The following is a 19969-nucleotide window of genomic DNA, read 5'->3' as shown; positions in this document are numbered from 1 at the left end:
AGGTAAGGATTGACCCTACAAATGCTGCAAAATATTTTGATGTCACAATTTGTTTATACATGAAGAAAATTATTTTATATCCTCAATCTAAAGGACGAAACTACGTTTGTCCATAGATAAAACATTCTCCATTTGGGTTTTCTTATTATCGCTTTGACTATTATTATTATTATTTATTATTAGTATTGGCTTTGACTATCAATACAACTAAAAACCATATGTGTCAACATTTTTAAAGTTCATATTTTTATAGCAGATGTAAAAATACAAAACAAAATATAAACCATAGATTATTTAAATCAAATGTTTGAACACTATATCTAATATCCATATTGGGCGATTCGGTAATAACTAGATAAACATATTAACAAGAACGTAAAAGGCTAAGAATACTTGGAATCCAAAAATAATATCAAACTTAACCAAAGTTTAATTATAAGATGAATACTTCTATAATATTAATAAATACTTTCACGCGAAAAAGTTGAACTTATCAGCGAACAGTTCAAAGAAAATAACATCTGGCGGGTTTCGTATAAACGTGGGATAGTGAAGCCCAAGATCCATACAGATACCACCCACCGTTTCTATTTTTGAGTTAAGTTTCATTTTCTAGGAAAAAGTGTTTTTTCTTTCACTGCTAATAAGATTTTGTATATTATTGTGAAATATATTAATTAAACTTTTGTTCTTGTGAGGAAATAATAAGTCGCACTTTTATACAGTTTACTGTTTAGTTTAAATACTGTACTGTTTTACCATTGGTTTAAGTATACATTCCACATGTTAAGCTGTAGACACTAGTGAGTACACCGATGTTAATTATTGGATATTGCAAATATGCAATTTTTGAATACGGAAATCTTTCAACTAAGAAAAGTTGAAAGTGCGACTTATTGTAAACTCTAACATAACTTCTGTTACACCAAATTCTCATAGAATAAAAATTGAAGGAGAAAATCCAATTTCAACATCAACTACGTTCTGTTTGAATAGAGTTGGCTACGTTTTGGTTTTTAGATGAAGCTCGTCTTAAGCGATAACGCTAACTGGATTTGTAAGACATGTTTGGTTCAGCTGAGAATAAATGTAAAGATGAGGTAAGGATTGACCCTACAAATGCTGCAAAATATTTTGATGTCACAATTTATTTTTTAACTGTACATGAAGAAAATTATTTTATATCCTCAATCTAAAAGAAGAAACTACGTTTGTCCATACATAAAACATTCTCCATTTGGGGTTTCTTACTATCGCTTTGACTATTATTATTAGTATTTATTATTACTATTTATTATTAGTATTGGCTTTGACTATCAATACAACTTCCAATAGTCAATGGTATTAGCTAATTGGCTCTAATTGGTATCCAAATCATTAGACAATGGCTTATCGTTGCTATGGCAGGTAAAACGATTGAGTCCTATTCCATTCTAAACCACTCTAAAAACCAATTTTTAGTGAGATTTGTGAAATCAATATTTTATTTTCAAATTAGTAGCTTAATTGAAACAGATTGGTAACTAGTGCATTAATTGTTGTATTATAAAGAAAGAGGATGAATTGACGATTTTCTTTAACCCATATTTCCTGGCTGTTGATTGGCTCAATCTGGGCTAAAATGTCAGACCTGTCAGAGTTGAATGATCGCTGAAACTAAACCCAAACTAAATTTTCAGGAACCGTAAAAACATCCATTGGACGAACAGCAGTATTTTTTTGCGTACCCGCAGTTTTTGTTTAAATCTCATCGCTGGAGGATTCTAAACTTTTCCATTTCAGTAGGACTCATTGACATGCAATCCACATCGGTTGAAACATATAAATTTACCAGTTTCAAAAAACATCAAATAACCTCATTGATCACATTTTAGTTAGAGGATGATATGTGATATTTAGGTTAGAAACAAAGCTGGAATTTAAGTCAATTAAGTCACAGTAAAGCTGGCCAAAAAATACAATGTTTATTTAGTACATTATTACACTCATTACACGTGTATTGTAAAGTAACATGGTTTGTCTCTCTACTCGTGCTCGAATGTAATTTACTACAACACAGTGGCTACGTTTTGTTTGTGTTAGGGCCAGGAAGGTTAAACAATCTGTTGGACGAAACCATCTTGTTTGACTTTCAACTACCCTGGGAACAAACGCAATGAAAATTATGAAAGTCATTCTAGTATATTTACATGGAAATAGTACTACGAGTGCTTAGTATTTATTTTTGTTTCTGTTAGGATACATAAATACAATTGTACATACCATTTTAATCTGTTAATCAAGAACTTTTTAATCGGCCAAAACCAAAAGGGAATTTTTTTAGTATGGTAGTGTTTTCTTTAAATATTGATAGACGCAAACATCTTATTCCTATGCTAAATATATAGTTTTTTTTATGAAATATAGTGTTTAGTTGTGAAGTTGCCAGAGTGCGCTGGTTGATTACAATCAATAGTTTATGACGTAAGCATCAATTAATGTGATTTTTTTCACAAACTATCACAGATAAAAAAATAATAAGAGAAATAACAGTTTGACTGTAGCACAATTTAACAGTGACTTATCCAACTGCATTCGTTTTTTATAAAAAAAAGTTGCTATAGCTGGTCAATATAGACAAAGGTCCATTTTTATTGGTTTTCTTTTTCGTATGATATACATTTTGGTGTAATGAAGCAACAATATTGTAAACTTTAAATAACAAGTTTAACAAATTTGATAACGCGACTTCATAAATTTTACAAGTTCATTTTGATCCAATTAAATACTGTATAACCGAAACTGGGCTAACAATATAAGTTTAAAAAAATGAAAAACTTTCTCTGGTTCTCAAATAAGCTTGTAGACCAAAACTTGTTAAAAAGTAAAATTTTATTTTCATCACTCCTTAACGAAAGTAACTATTTTCGATAACAGTTGACATCAATGAAAGTAGTCGTTCCCAATTTAGGGCGAGGGAAAATCGATCAGCTGATTTTCCCTCGCTCTAAATTTACTTTCCCTCGCTCTCAATTAGTTCTCCATTTATTCTCTACGCGCGCTAGTGTTTTGTTACTGTTTAATTTAATGATTTTAATCAGCTGTATGTATTGTTTAAAGCTGTTTTATTCTTTTATTTTCATTTTTAAACCAAATTTATTGAGAAATATACATAGGTTTCATTTTAGAAGATTTTATTTTATTTTGATCTTCAATCAAATTAATTGGGAAATAAAATGGTTGTAATATTACTGAGGTGTCTGCTAATCTGTGTTTGTGTATTTTTGCGTCGTGATGAAAAGTATCGTTCATAACTCGTACCGAAAGTTATTATCCGGCACTTGCTCCATGATTCCCGTCCTCGGCTTCGCCTCGTACGTGAAAATAGCTCTCAAATACTCGGCTTCGCCTCGCACGTGAAATTGGGTTCCCTATGTTCGGCTTCGCCTCACATAAAAACCAGAGCGCGCACGGAAAAATGCCACTTTCGGTCCTAGTAATGAATTATACTATTTCCTCAGTGCATACGTGAACTGTTTGTTTCAACAGGTACAAATATTAAAATCCAATCGAAAAAGTGTCTTGGAAATACGCAGAGCAATTCTTGAAGTTCAGATGGATAAGAAACATGCTTCGGTCACAGAAGTATCTACTAGTTGGTGAATGTTTTACAAAGGTTACGGACTTTGTTTGAGGGCCCTCATGACTCACTGCGGTCATCTCAACTCAAGTTTTCCCCCACTTTCGTTTACCCCCCCCCCCCTTCCCACAATTACTGATACGACCCCCACCACCGTTCATCGTTGAACTGCGATACCGGAGCCGTACAATGATTTATAGGGTTCAGTTCAACAAACACGCATCGATCACGTACGAGAGTCAGAGTTTACACTCGCTGATATTTCTGACACAACTGATTGAATTGATCTTTTAAATACTACACCGCACCTGTATGTGGTTTTCACACATAATTTAGACGAATAATTAAAAGGCAAATACCTCTCGCTAATATTTCAATAACTACAAACTGTAAGAACTTGGAAGTTACAATTAATTGGGCTCTAGATATGCAATAAGGAGCGTTTTTATGAAATTCCACTAGGGCTCTGTCCCAGTGATCTTTAAAGTTCCCATGCTGTATGAAAAAGATTCGTTTACATTAGAAAAAGCGTCCACATTTATATCACTATTTAAGAACTGTTTTGGTTTAACGTATAGTGGTTTAAATTACCTTGTTCTGTCCAAAACGATCCTATCTGGATCGTAGTGACTACAACTGTTTCGTGCTACAGGAGCACATCTTCAGGTCAGGAGAATGTCAAGCAGTCAATAGATATTCCTCATGGTGGAGTTCGTCAATAGTTTACAGTAAATAAATAACATTTACTATAAACTACTATTTATTTACTAGTTTATAGTAAATAAATATCATTTACTATAATTTACTATATATTTACTATAAACTTTTGACGAACTCCACCATGAGGAATATCTAATGACTGCTTGACATTCTCCCGACCTGAAGATGTGCTGCTGCAGCACGAAACAGCTGTAGTCACTACGAACTACATAGGATCGTTTTGGACAGAACAAGGTAATTTAAACCACTATACGTTAATTCAGACGATTCAGAGGCCACACCATCATGTTTTGGTTGGAAATTGGAAAAGTTGATTTCTCAAGATGAAAATGCTTTGGTCAAACTTTTCTTGGATTTATCCCGGAAACAGCTGTTTATCTCTTGCTTGAATGGGATTTGATTACGTTACCAGAGAAATTACACTAGTCCAATAATCTATTGGCAGTGAGTGGTTATAGACGAAAACAATCTCTCAGAGAAGATTTGATTAGCGATTATTAAGTTACTGGGAACATATAACGGATATCGACAAGTTTTTTACTGTCAGGTTAGTTTAGAGTAGAATGGCGAAAATAACACACGCCACTCATCCAAAATGTGTTCACCGTACTCTTACGTTAATCCCGCACTCGACTTTGTTTCGCACGAAATCCATACTCGTCCGATAAACTCCTGTTCTCTGGACTAGTGACGTAACATAATATACAGGGCGCGAATACATGTTGTGTTTTAGGTTTACACACCTGAGGAGAAGTCTCGATTCTAAGTAGGTATCAAAAACTCGTGAATTTCCTAAAATAATCTCGATGAAAATCATCCAGTAGCTTAATTACCCATTTGGATAGCATGTAAACTCAATAATTCAAAAAATGAGGGAAAACAAACATTTTATGAATTATTTCTACGAACAAAAAGAGGTGGTCGTTTTGATGTTTATAATCTGTTGATTTTGTGTCATGATTATATTTTACATATTCTAAGGCTAATCAGTAATACAACCAATTTCTTAAAATATTTAAGTAATTAACTACAATATCTATCATACTAGTGTGTGCTTTTCGTATAAAATAGTAATCGAATTGTAAATGCTATAACAAAATAATGACTTTCCAGCAAATAGACATTACAATGTTGTCGAAACTAATAGTTGCATATTTCATTAATTTAGGTCCTACATTTACTAGCACTAAGCTACGTCAATAGATTGTTTAATGATTCGTATAGTACTTTCTCATTGAACACAACCCAACACTTGATATATTTTCGGTTCACGTGTTATTTTTACCTGAACTCTATTGATTATCAGTATTCTACATGTCAAATGTATTTGTATTTCAAATCGTAATTGCATACCAGTATTTCACATTCAAACTTTATTCCATTAACTGCCGACACTACCCGTGATTTTCAGGGGGGCTGCTGTAAAACAATAACTCATTAATCATGCATTAAAAACGGGAAAACTTAATTATACCAGTTACTTTTAAGTTATTTTTTCATTCATTTAAGCGGGTTGAATTTTCCTAGGATTCCTAGTACAACTTAAAAGTGTTGTTGATGCATAAAAGGCTCTAACACTTTAAAGTGTACTTACTTTTAACACATTCCTACTATTTGAAGATACTATATCCAAAAGAACCTATATCATAGCTTAGTGAAGCTTAGTGAATAGATACTTGATATTTAACGATATAAGATAACGATGTTTTCCCTAATTCTTTAGTCGAAGTAGAACATTTTATAAATTTAACAGTAGTCAACAAACGAAATTTGACAATCCTTTTGTTAATAAAACGTAACCATCTCACTAAATAATTCCCAAGCCTACCAATTTAAAACATAAAACATCCAAACCATGAATACCCAAAAAAAGTCAGCATCTATTTTGTTAAATTCTTGACCATTCCGCAGTAATTGGGCATTAAAAAGGTCGTGGCTAGAGATAAATCTGGGCATCTTCTGTTCTTGATTGGTAACAAAGTGACACCATACGTCTCACTTTATTTTACACTTACTCCACCAAAGTTCAACCTAGAATACCCTATTAAGGTCGTATCAATAAAGGTTTTTAATGTTTAAACTGTTCGATAGTTACCTTGTAGGTTAATTTAATGTTTTATCAGCTCCATTGTGTTAAATGACGGATCTGCAATAATAAGAACAAAAACCTGTGAGATAAATCCTAGAAAATTTATTTTTCCCCAAAAAACGTTTTCGAAAGTCGCTCAACTTATACCCATGCTTCGATCATATTGTTTATTAAAAATACAAATATGTAACCGTTTTCGGTAATAGTGTACTTTGTAAACGTCGTACCGGTAATAATATGGTTTGGTAAAATTAAATAAATGGCGTAAAAGATATATTTTGTTTACTTTTTGATCAGATAAAGTTATTTACAGAAACATGAAGAATATTTTCAACGTGTTTCACAGTCGCACACCTGAGGAAAAACTCTGGCGAATGTTTTGTTCCCAATATGCGTATTCAGCATATTTCTAATATTTTATGCCACTGTCATTTTCCCCCTTGTATTATGTGAATATTTTAGATATTTTATTTTACCAACTGAAATAAACATAAAAACCTGTATGAAATGGCTTAATAAGCACATATAATTACAAATATGTATTGTTGTTTTGAGAATAATATTATGATTATGACAATACAAATAACAATTGTAAGGAAATCTTTTTCATGTACATAATATGTTTTTCATAATATCAACATTGCATTTTACATAAGGTTTTGCTGTTCACGATTGTGTTTTATGTTCAAGATAGAATATGTGTATACAGTATACGTACCTAGCATACATTTATATTTCCACAACTTGAAAGATCTCAGTTATCAAAGAGTCTACCTTTGTAAGTGTTTTACTATAGTTATTTGTTTAACTAGTGGGCGAAGTGGCACTTTGCTGCACACGAGAGAAATGTTTTAATGTTGTGTTGTAATGTGAAACATTTCTCGAGCTCAGGAAAGGCAATTTGCGTTACACATTATATTGTCACTATAAATGATATAAAAAAAAATAGTCTTTGACACACTGTACAACACGTTTTTAGGTTGAGTTAAATCCAAACATTGAACGAAATGGGAAACGCTGCACCAGCTGATTGTGTTGCCAACTTATTTTCAAGCGTACACGAATTACGAGCATAAAAAATCACGCTGTTTTGGGTTGTTTGGTTGGGATTCTGTTGTGCACCAAAGTAAAATCTGTATGCCAAAGTAAAAGCTTTGCGCCAAAGTAAGACTTTCTGTACTATAATTTGTGCAGGGAAGCCCACTTCGTCGGGTGACTGTAGGAAAATGATATTTAGAAAATTATTATATTAAGACAATCAATAACCACAAAGATACTGTGTAAAAATTTTGAAGTAAAACCGTTAGAGATTTAGATTATTTAAGAATAAGTAGTAATTTGTATATCAACTATTATCTGAGTATAAATAATAACAACAACAAAATCTAAATGTAAGTAGCTTTGCGTCAATGATGTATACATATACCAGTTATTACTTTCACAGAACAATTACATTATGATTTCGGTTCATTGGGGCGAAAAACTCATCTAGATATTAAAAAGTAAGCCTAAAGTTATTACTTTACACACTTTTATTATAAACCTCAAATGGTATACCAACCATATGGTCAATATCGATACCTATTTACTAGACTATCGTTTCATGTCAAGTAACATATGACAATGGACAAAAAGTGTCAAGTAGCTATGTTTCCCCCTTTATACATTATTATTTTCTCCCATTCTTATCTGCAGTTTCCTTATCACTATACTGAGATGCTACAACTGGCAGATTCGTATTCATTGATCGTTTTATTGGGTATTGATTGGTGTTTAGAATATCCTTAAAAGTCAAACTGATGTCTTTACCTTAACTTTCGTTTTCTAGACAAAAGTTTTATTCTTCAAAAGCTAATGATTCAAACTGTCTTCCGCATCAATGTTGGTTGTTTGCCCTTGAGCTATGCCCGACGTCGCAGATAACGGAGATATCTTGGCATTTTAATATATCTGTTATTCGGACAAACATTTCGAACAATACAGACTCTAGATTGACTAAAAAATTATGCAGGTAAAATATTTGCTAAGGGGGGGAGTTGTCAGCTATGTGCAGGAAATTGCTAATAAATTCGCTTAATTATACAAATTAGTTGTGACGAATCCATTCATTCTGATTAAAGTATGATTGGGTGTATTTCCAAGGTGAGTTCAACACGTGTTTTATTTTACTAAACTCAACAAATATTTGTAAAATTTTACAAAACAATTAATTACTTTCAATTTACCGTCTTGATTAGGAGCACTTAAAAATTTCGACATAACTCAACAAAAAACTAGGATGAACAATTTAAAATGTGTTAATGTAGATTAAATCCCAGCTGCTTTTAGAAGTTTAAATTCACAAACAAATTTCCAGATTGCAAACCAATGTAATATTTCGTTAGGTATCTCTAGTAGTCAAAACACCTGACCTAAATAGATCACATGTTCCAGTTTCTGCGAACGTTTTTACATTGATGTGGAACCTATTAAAATGCACAATCCTAAATTCTGACTGAAGGAAGTACTATCACAAGCATACACATATTCAGATATATAACAGCTTTGTACTCACAAGTTTCTCCAATGTTTTACAGTACACAATGCTACACGAATCACACACAAGCACTAACTGAGCTAGGGTCATCTACGGGTCTATGGGTCGTGCGATAGCCCGCCAGCCAGTCCGCCAGCCTTGTGGTGGACATTGTAGTGCCACTTCCATACTAACAGCTTCATCTGCTGCTCACATCCGGCAACTGATATCTTCATCTTCTGTCTGGATGTGTTTGGACGTGTTAAACACACAGTAACGACCAATAGTGACCAATGAGTCAATAATGTGCTGCATAACGTTGAGTGGTAAGATGTGGTAGTGGCCATTCTGTACTAGAGGTGTTTCTATACAGTACTAAATATCAAATAAATTTGTAAGTAAAATATAATAGATTCAATAAATATTCACAAATAAATATTCAACTACGAAAGGGGAAATCATGTTTTGAATATCATTTAAAGAGCGTGAACAAGCTAAATCTACTCAGGAGAAATTAAGGTGTACCTAATTAAAAGGTGAAAGAATTTATATGATGTTAACATATTCAGTAAGAATTTTCACATCCAGTTAATGAATATGCCACGATGTATTTGAAACTCGTTAATAGATATTTAGCACTACTTGTATCGTGAAATTTACCTCTTGTTGAAAATATTACACTAATTTATCTAAATGATAAATAACATAATGGATGTTTACATTTATCTGTTGTACGAGTATTTTAATACTAGTCAATTCATAATCTATTAATAGGGTGAGTTTTTTAAAGTGATCCAATAGCTAACTTTTTAATTACAGGACTTAGCACCTCACTTTAAATTTGAAACTTGCTCAGTTTTAAGTTTCACTCAAGAATACGATTTCAGATTTTTTCATTGTGGCCGCCATTTTCCAATATGGCTGCCAACTTTAAAATTTCTTATGGAACACCCTGTATTTTATTTTGTTTTTAGATTTTACTCTAAAAAATAAAACATTTTTGTTCTTGACATATTTCAATATCTCTAATAGTTAAGGAGCTACGAGGACAAATTGTTAAGTATCAACAGTAACAACACTTAAAACTAACATTGTTTTAAAACATGCTTTTAGAATTCATGCAACTTTGTATGAAAACTTTAAGTCCTCGTAGCTCCTTAACCGTTAGAGATATTGAAAAAATCTCAAGAACAAAAATGTTTTATTTTTTAGAGTAAAATCTAAAAACAAAATAATATACAGGGTGTTCCATAAGAAATTTTAAAGTTGGCAGCCATATTGGAAAATGGCGGCCACAATGAAAAAATCTGAAATCGTATTCTTGAGTGAAACTTAAAATTGAGCAAGTTTCAAATTTAAAGTGTGGTGCTAAGTCGTGTAATTAAAAAGTTAGCTATTGGATCACTTTAAAAAACTCACCCTGTATATGTTAATATACCATTTAACAGGTGACTTCCTGTTTAATGACTAGCGACTTATGACTTAGCATCATAGCTATCAGCTAACCTGTGACTGCAAAGAGCTGTGAATAATATAAAACGTAACAGCAAAATAACAGGTTTTCATCACCGGTAGAAAAGGTGTAATAGTTGTTTTTTTGGTCGGAAATGTGTTTTGTGAGTTATGCGAAGCCGAGCGTGAAAAACATATTAAGCGGCGAAACAATCTTTTGCCTCGTTTGATTAACAAGAGTTTCCATCATACTCGAAAACAAGCGTTTAATTAATGAACATTTCATTTCAATCACAACTTATTGGTTTTTGTGGTCAGATAGTTATCACGCAATACTTACAATGTTATCTTTTCTTAACATTAAACTTATCGTTCAGCAACGACAAATGTTTTTCAGCATTGCAACAGATACAGGTTGGTTGTAAATGTACTAGTACAAAAAATAAATTATTTTAGAAACTAAACTACAATATCACATGCATTCTAAGAAACGGAATTTTTATCAAGAATGCATTAGATATATCTTATTGATAAAATAAAATGATTACCTTATTCAACCACAGTTGTTGGTATGACGACAAGTTTCGTTCCTTAGAACTTGATCAGGTAATTTGGGAGGACTGGAACTGCACTCACGGTCAGTCCCTGGTCCTAATCCAACTACGGAACTGCACTCACGGTCACTTTGAGCCTTTCTGGGGGTACCGGAACTGCACTCACGGTCAGTTTTTAATTAGCCTATATCACATTGTGCAACACCATGATTGAATTTATTAAAACTTATTAAATTAGTTGAAATATATTGAAAAGTTTTGATTAAATTAATCTAAACGTCAAAAAATAAACTTACTACTGACATTGTAAAAAATACACATATATATGTGCACAGAAAATTCTAGCATATATTTACGATAACATGATATGCTATATTCTTATTATAACGAAGCTTCTTTTGTAAAGGTTAGGTTATGTTAGGTTAGGTTAGGTTAGGTTAGGTTAGGTTAGGTTAGGTTATTTATTGTTGTATTTATTGGGACAGACACTAAAACGTGTATTAAATAAAGTATTGGATAAAGTAAGACAGAGGACGGAATAAACAGATGACTAAGGGGCTAGCGAAGCGTTCAGCCGTGAAAGACCGATTTTTGACCGTGAGTGCAGTTCCATATGGCTTAGGCGGGCGACCCTTCCAACCCTTGTAAATTCCTTTGACCGTGAGTGCAGTTCGTTGTCAGCCGGTAATTTGGTATCCAACCACATCACCAATGTATTAATGCATTGCTGTATGTCAATAGATTCTTTAAAAGACTGCCACAATCACAATAATGGAAAATAATTACAATATTAATAAAACTGATGACAACTGTATTTCAACCAGCACTGTCTATCACTGCCACTGACTAAATAAAACTGACTGAATCATAATGTTTCTTCTTCTCTCCAGTACCACCTGTATTTCAATGTGTTTTCTTCTTCTTATTTTATACTTCTTTGATTTGTAACTTGTCAATACATCAAATATAATATTTGACTTGAAAGAAGTCTGATAATTTAGAATGTTATATGGGTCGAGTTTTTTTTAGCTTTGTAGATGGTGAATTCTTTAATATCAAGCTTAAAACTTGTTGGTACTGTAATACTTCGACTATTTCTTTGTTCTTATCAAAAGATGTATAGTAGTTGTACCATATTGTTCAGAGTTAAAAGGGCAATGATAAGCTGAGTTGTAATCAAAATTGTTCGCAGAGAAAGTAAAAATGGAATTCATGCTTCCAAATGACATCATTTGAAGCGACAGAAATAGTTAAATGTTAAGATGATCACAAACAAAATGAATTGATGACAATTCCAAACATAATAGATGTGCAAAAATCCAGTTTATTGGTGGTAAGGGTTTTCTAAATGCCGCGAGAGAGTAAGCAAGCTCGTGTGTGTGTTTGTGTGTGTGTTTCAGAGTATCAATGTAGCCAACACTCCAACATCATGTTGCACCACTGATGACCAATGACCACAGCACGCAGAGGTTATCGCTGTTATCAGCTGCGCCTAGATGCTAGGAATTATTAATTTACAGATGAAATTCCACACCATGAGCCATTTACATAGTGTGTGGAATTTTATCAAAACTGCAGTGTTTAACATTACGTCTGAAATAGTGTTTTCTATGAGTTATCAATTACATAATATCAGTTGCATATAAATAAAAGTATTACAATGTTTTTAGGAGAGTTATATAGGGAAAACACTGATTATAAATGTACTTACACTAAGGCAAATATATAATGCAGGGTTTCTATAGAATACCCACAGGTGTGTTAGGCAATAAAGATAATATAATAAAGATATTTGTTTTAACTATTTACTTTACAGTAATGATTTATTTTGTGTATGGTTGAGCTAGGTTGGTTTATTTTTTTTCTTTTAGAGAAGTAAAAAAATATATGGTTAGTATGGGATACTTAATGTTAGTTTAGATCCGTTAATGGATGCAAAAATTATAAAAAGTCCTTAAACAGCATATTTTATATTTTATCTGCAGTTCCAACGGATATTCTATAGAATGACTAGGCACGGTTTATATTGAGCTCTATTTCATACTTTGCCTGGTTCATATTTGGAAGTGTTTAGAATGCATGATTATAAACTTTGCCTGTAATAATATAGTAGGAATATGTATTATACTATTAAATATACATAAGTACTATGTATATAGTGTGCTTGTGATATAAATTAGTTATCAGCTGTTTGATATTGTGGACATTTTTACTTGTTTATCTTTAGATGATTTTTATTGATTCTGGTTGTCATGGAGAAAATAATATTTACTAGTGAATTTTATTGTTCTGAGGTGTAGTAAATGTTAGTTTGTTAAAGCATTAAATATCTTTAATAATTTGTCTTCAATTTGCATTTTGAATTAATTACATATAGTTAACTGTATACAGGGTGTTTCGTAACTCTCTACGAACCTTTTAAGGTATTATTTCAGAGTTCATAAAAACTTTAATATCACATTTCAATCGTCTGTAATTCATAACAATTAGTACTGTAGAAGAGTCACCATTTTGTATTCATCAAACATTGATTTTCGGTGGAAATAAAATTGTAAAAGAATATCTAAATATTCTAATGTTAAACATCAAAATGGTGGGCATTTTAATATCTTGAAGAAGAATAACTTCAAAGCCGTGAATCTTATTGAAAAATTACCACATTGTTATTCGAAATTTACAAATGCAATTACACTTTAATATTTAAAACACAACGAAAATAACCAAGAAGTGAAAATGTTTGAAGTGCGTGACTATTAGTGTTAAGTAATGCTGGCTGTGACAGTCACCGAACCAAGATGCTGTTTACATAAGGGAATACACACTGAGCGTATCACAAAAATGTCATATCTCGGTTATTTTACATTGGATTTTCAATGTTGAACTGTCATTCTGTTTGTTTGAACATTTCCAATAAAACAGTCTTCTTGTGTTTTTGTTTAGATTCATAGGTTGAAAGTTATTCTTGTCCATTTTGAATTTTAAGATTGATATTTTTCCAAAATGTCCGTAACAAAACAAATCTGTGTTTGAATCAAGGTTATTGAGAAAAAGCAACGCTTTAAAATGCGAAATTGTGGCTCTGCGAAACCAATTGAACCAGAACCATTGAATTAACCATTGACAACAGAAGATTTCAATGTGATATAAGTGCCCCACTCACTCCCTGTACAGTTTGCAACTTCCCCTACTAACCTACGAACTCAACTTACCTTCCCGACCTCAATCTACCACCGGCGTTGTCCCCAAACCTTCAGCGTTGTCCGGAATCCCTCCCGAGAGTTTCCCTGGACGAATCCAAAAGTCCCCTTCAGGGATCCTTTACCTAACCCTTACTTGATTGGAGGAGCGAGCTGGGCTAGTGGTTAAAGCGCGGGACTCCGGTTCCTGAGGTCCCGGGTTCAAATCCCGCCAAATCACCAATGGATTTTATCCAAGTGATAATGCCGTAACCCTTAGGTCTAGCCTGAAGTAATGTGAAAAACAATTCCGGGCTCGTGCCTAGCGTCCTAGGAAAAAAAACCCCTTACTTGATACCTTTTCACTTCTGGCGTTGTCTTTGGCATGTCTACGTCCCCGAAAAAAGGTCCCGGTATCTCGAAACACGTTCCCCGCCTTTGACAAGACCTACAGTACTTACCTTTACCACTCCCGGCCCAAGCGTCAAGACCCCCTTCACGTTCCACTCCCCAACGACAGAACACATCATCCCTAGTATGATCTCCTGGAGGTACTTCGGCGTCGCAATAAAAGCATCGTACACAGTTCAACTTTATTAGATAAATTATATAAGATGTGATGCCGAATTCCAATACTTTAATACTTTTCAATGAAATCGATCATACAAAGTAGGTATTTTAAGCCAAGTATGAATGGAGATAAGTGAAGGATGAGTGGCACGATCTTGTAGTCTTGTTAGTGACTAAGGCCGACTTATTCCTTAGACAAAGCTGTTAATTAATAGCCCATACAGACAAAAGGGACCAACAGTTTATAGTGGAATCCGAACCACAACAATGGAATACGTGATCAATAAAAATAACAAGTAACTAGCATTAGGCGCATCCGAAAGGCTGTCGATGAATTTATAAAAGCTTTTTATAGCACGGTAAAGTATTTTCGTAAAGTGTTAAACCTAGATTTGAATTTCCTTAAAAGGCTCGTAAAAATATATGTCTTAACAATACATGCAAAACCTGAATATTCTAAATGTCTTCATCATCTAAAATATTTCTCGAAACATGATAAGCTTACTAAAATTAAGGTGATACTTGCAAATATTCTACTTCAAATAATTAAGCACCGTGGGAGCTTACAATGCTGACGTTGTGAGAAAATAGTTAAAATTTAGCACCATATAGTTTTTCACAATTTATCATTTCATTCCTTATCCTATTAAAGAGTTTTTTTTATATGTAAGAAAGTAACTTGTAATGTGTGTAGTTCGTTGTGTGTTCCGAGTTCCGAGTAGGCATGCCAGGGTGAATCTTCAAGGTACACCAGACTAAACTTGATTCGCAAGGTACATAAACTGTAAAATAAACATTAAAGTTGTCGATGAAATGTAAATCAGTTTAGAACTTAGTGTGCTTTAAATTCTGCAAACATGCGATAACTTGTGTTTGGATTCTTATATCTCGGAAGTTTTCATCTTTTTAACCATTATGGGCTATGAATACAGGGAACTCGTTTTCACATGCATTGAAATACAGTCCGAAAGTTCACAATTGATTTTTATTTGTTATTTAATCATAAATTATCTATGAAATATATAATTATTATCCTCAAATTCCTAATTATAAATTTAAAATTTCGCTTTCTCAAAAATGAAAGACATTGAGGAAGTCATAAAAAATCGAAACAAACAAAATATATAACTTGAATTTAAGTTAAGAAAGGGTTTAAATGTCGTATAGCTTTTTGAGGGAGAGCGAAATATTGAGTGATAGACTAGCCGAATAAATCGAATGCTTGCCTAGATATAAATTATAAGAAAAACTAAAACCATATAGATGTAATAAAAAATACTACATCACTAATCAATGTCTTCATGACTTCACTTTGATGTAATTAAGACGGTAACTGTAAATAAAAAAGTTTACAATCGATAACGAGTCATCAGATTAAGTCATCATAATGTTAAATGTAAATGAAAAGAAGGGTTTATAAAATTTACCAACTGACGATCAACTTAACTAACTAACTTATTTTACAACACAAACAAAAGTGTAGATAAAACTCTACTTTCCATTAAATATGCTACGTATAATATTATATTTTATTTGCAAATTTTAGAATCGAAGAAAATTTGACTTCACACCGTAGTTTTTATACATTGAAAATCAAGAAGTTTAAAGATATAATAATAACTTAACAACAATGGATTGTTTTAATTTTTTTTCGTATCGAACAAAAATCAAACCCCTACATGTGTTTGATTTGCATTAAAATTAACTGTATTTAGAAACGTATCATTACAAGTTTTACCAGCTAAAACGAAAGTCTGGTCTATTTTCAGCACAAAGTTAAATACGTTAAAAGTTTAGTAAACAAATATCGAACTGAAACAAAGAACAAATAAATGAGAGAAACAATCCAAACAAGGTTAACTTTACAACTTAGCGAGATGAAGATAGAATACATAACATGCGTTGAACACATCGGGTGCATATAAAATACAGCCTAAGTAGAAGTCGTACATTCGTAACACGTTCAAACTTAACACTTGACAATGCCCAAGGCGTTACGACTCTTTGCAACTAATGACAACTATTATAACACTACTAGTGTACCTGTTGCTCGAATTCGAGCAATTGCAAAGTATTAGAGGCGTTATTTTAAAACGAATAACAGTCTTAATTTCCGATTACCTTTAAAGAGTCGACGATGTAAAACAGGTCGATAAAATCGACATTTTTTGTAAATTTTTTATCATTTTTTAAAAGGTGATTTTGTTTTTAGTGTTTCTACAAATGTTCCCACTCATAGCCACATTAGGTTGATTATAATAACGATTATAAACATTTAAAAACGTTATTTCTATTTCTTCGTCGGTGGTGTTCTATGACTTTCCTATGTTTCCATAGTTTGCAAATCGGGTCTTTCAATGATTACTCAAGAAATGCAGCACAGTTTTAATTCAGTTTTCCTTTGATCATATCAAATTGTCCAGGCTTCCTCATTTTTTTCTATTTTAATATTTACGCCAACACAAATTCAAATTTGTAGCACACGTTTCGTTAAATTGCAACTAAAATATTAACAGCAATTAAATTATGCAGTTGATCTTAATGTTATATAAGTATGTTCTTCGTAAGGATAACATAGAAACTTTAAAAGCCACTGGGACAGAGCCCAAGGGAGTTTTTCAAAAATGTAAGGTCAGTTTGCAAATCTACACCCCTAGACGAACATTTAGGTATATAATAGTGGGGATGAATCTTAAAACAAAAAAGCCTTATTGTTTACAAAGTTTCATGTAGCGTATAACATATAGGTGTTGGGTGGTTATGTAAATATGGATTTATTTAAATGTCGCATTCAATATTTTTTCCTTTACCAGTTTTTCCTTTACATTTAGCTATAGGGTTAGATGGGTGCAAAGATTGCCACAGAGCTTGTTAGGCCTGGGAGAAGTTAACAAACCAAACACTTCAAACCGCACTTTACTGGTTATTCACGCATATTCCTCATATTTCCTGGAAAATTCATATTGCTAAATCTCGTCTTCGTATATGGCCCGATATGAACAAAGCATAACGATTTATTGAATACGGTAGTACGACATTGGATCTGTTATCTGTTAGGGCAACAGTAACATGATAAAAATTTACAAACCACTACTTAAATTGTAGTGCTAAGGAAAGAGGAGTTTTTTGACACTTAATCAACCTCTTTTCCACTAAACAGTTTAGCTGTTACAATTGATAATAGGATTAATATAATATTAATTTAATTCAATCGGATAGTCACCACTGTTGCCCATTGGTGTTGTCTTGGACTGATTGCTGATTCGAGAACAGCTGATTGCTGATTCGAGAACAGCTGATTGCAGATTCGAGAACAGCTGATTGCTGATTCGAGAACAGCTGATTGCTGATTCGAGAACAGCTGATTGCAGATTCGAGAACAGTTGATTGCAGATTCGAGAACAGCTGATTTCTGATTCGAAAACAGCTGATTGCTGATTCGAGAACAGCTGATTGCAGATTCGAGAACAGCTGATTGCTGATTCGAGAACAGCTGATTGCTGATTCGAGAACAGCTGATTGCAGATTCGAGAACAGCTGATTGCAGATTCGAGAACAGCTGATTGCTGATTCGAGAACAGCTGATTGCTGATTCGAGAACAGCTGATTGCAGATTCGAGAACAGCTGATTGCAGATTCGAGAACAGCTGATTGTTGCATTATTTTATGCCTGTAGTCCATCAGCGTCTTGTCTATGTGACTTTTACTGTAACGACAATTCGTTGTACTTTTTCTATCACAGTAATCTTTAGTTCAACACCAGAATCATGAAGATCTGTCAAGTGGTTCAATCCCTTGACCAGAATACTACATCACGTTTTAAAACATATACAATATATGGGTAGAAAACAATTTTCTATTAAAACTTGCAACCTCCAGGTGCTGTAAAATATTTAAATGTATATCCGATTTCAAATTATTGCATTTCATTCATTTTTAATATTTCATTATATTTACTTCAAGAGGATAAGTTTCGTCTCAATACATGTATCTCTATATAATCAACGTCAAGAGGAACACAATAATTTTATATTGTTTGTTTAATTTTTATGTCCCACAAATACTTCTAAAACTAATATGTTTTACTAAACGTGTATTTACTTCTATATTCAAACCGATGTTTGTTTATTGTTTAACATAAGTGAAATTTCATTTTAACAGTTCTTTCAGTTATTTATTCAGCTGCATGAGACACAACAGCCTACGAGAGTTAGACACAAATACTATGATGAGTGAAGTATTTTATTCTACAATTAAAATAATATTGCACACTTTTCTAAATTAGATTTTAATGTTTCTGTTACAGCAAGTTCAAGTTATATCAAGTTCGAGAAATATAAATTTTCTTTGGGCAGCTTTCATCCAATATTGGTTACAAGAAATAACGTTTCCAACTTATTTGTGAAGAAGAAAATTGTCTTCCCTTATGATCTTTTTCCTTGTTAAAATGTTTTATAAAGCACGCTTGAGTAACATATTTGGAATTACATTTAGAAGTATTTTAATAAGACCACAAACCTAAATATTAATCCTTTTTAGCGAATTTCCCATATAGGGAATAAGCTATTACCGTAGTACTCATGGTAAGACCTGGACGCGGGACCGATTTTTTTTTCGTTTTGAGGTCCCTAGAGGCCAAAAACACCATCCGTTCAAATTCATATATATATATATATATTTATATATATATATATATATATATATATATATATTTATATATATATATATATGTGTGTGTCCGTCAGCACGATAACTCGAGCAAAAATGATCCGATTTTGATGAAATTTGGTACAAACGTGTAAACCTACGTTTATTCGAACGAGTTCGCAATCCAGCATGATCGGACCATGGGAACGGGTGTTTACGGGGGGTTTTATGGGGTAAAAATAGGTTTTTCCCATTTTTGACCCAAAAAACACAAAATTTAGCAATTTATTTCCAAACCATTTTTTAGAGCTTAAAAAAACAAATAATTTAGTATATTGAAGCGTTATTATGCGCCTAATGGTTACGGAGAAAATTCCAAAAAATTTTAAATTTAAAATTCCCATGTTATTCTTATGGAGAATGAGTAAACTGTTGTAGTTTGCTTGTTTATGAACATATTTTGATCAAATTTGGAAAATGTTTTTATTTCTTACTAACTATTAACATTTTACAAAAAAAAACAGTTTTACCCTCCCTGATGCAGCAAACCTAAGTACTTGTTAAACTAATTCTATTTAAATCGGGAATAAATGCTATATTTTTAAGTAGACAGTTCAGTGTAAATCC

General features: G+C 32.6%; 2 protein-coding genes across 4 annotated transcripts in view; both read right to left on the bottom strand.

Annotated features, from left to right (window-relative positions):
* The window catches only part of LOC128996125 (adipokinetic hormone/corazonin-related peptide receptor variant I-like), a 209806-nt gene extending 200709 nt beyond the window's left edge, over nucleotides 1-9097 (bottom strand). For all 3 annotated transcript variants that reach the window (XM_054421243.1, XM_054421242.1, XM_054421244.1), the window contains exon 1: nucleotides 8983-9097. The gene's annotated coding sequence lies outside the window, so the exon portion shown is untranslated. The remainder of the gene's footprint in view (nucleotides 1-8982) is intronic.
* Nucleotides 1-16055, bottom strand: part of LOC128996124 (dnaJ protein homolog 1-like) — a 448367-nt gene extending 432312 nt beyond the window's left edge. The window contains exon 1 of the mRNA XM_054421240.1: nucleotides 16044-16055. The gene's annotated coding sequence lies outside the window, so the exon portion shown is untranslated. The remainder of the gene's footprint in view (nucleotides 1-16043) is intronic.
* Nucleotides 16056-19969: the final 3914 nt, after the last annotated feature.

Source organism: Macrosteles quadrilineatus, unplaced genomic scaffold (assembly GCF_028750875.1).
Source record: "Macrosteles quadrilineatus isolate MER2022 unplaced genomic scaffold, UCM_ALF_1.0 Scaffold_6__1_contigs__length_79288215, whole genome shotgun sequence".
Lineage (NCBI taxonomy): Eukaryota > Metazoa > Arthropoda > Insecta > Hemiptera > Cicadellidae > Macrosteles > Macrosteles quadrilineatus.
Note: the sequence above shows the minus strand (reverse complement) of the source record. Positions and strands in the feature narration are given on the sequence as shown.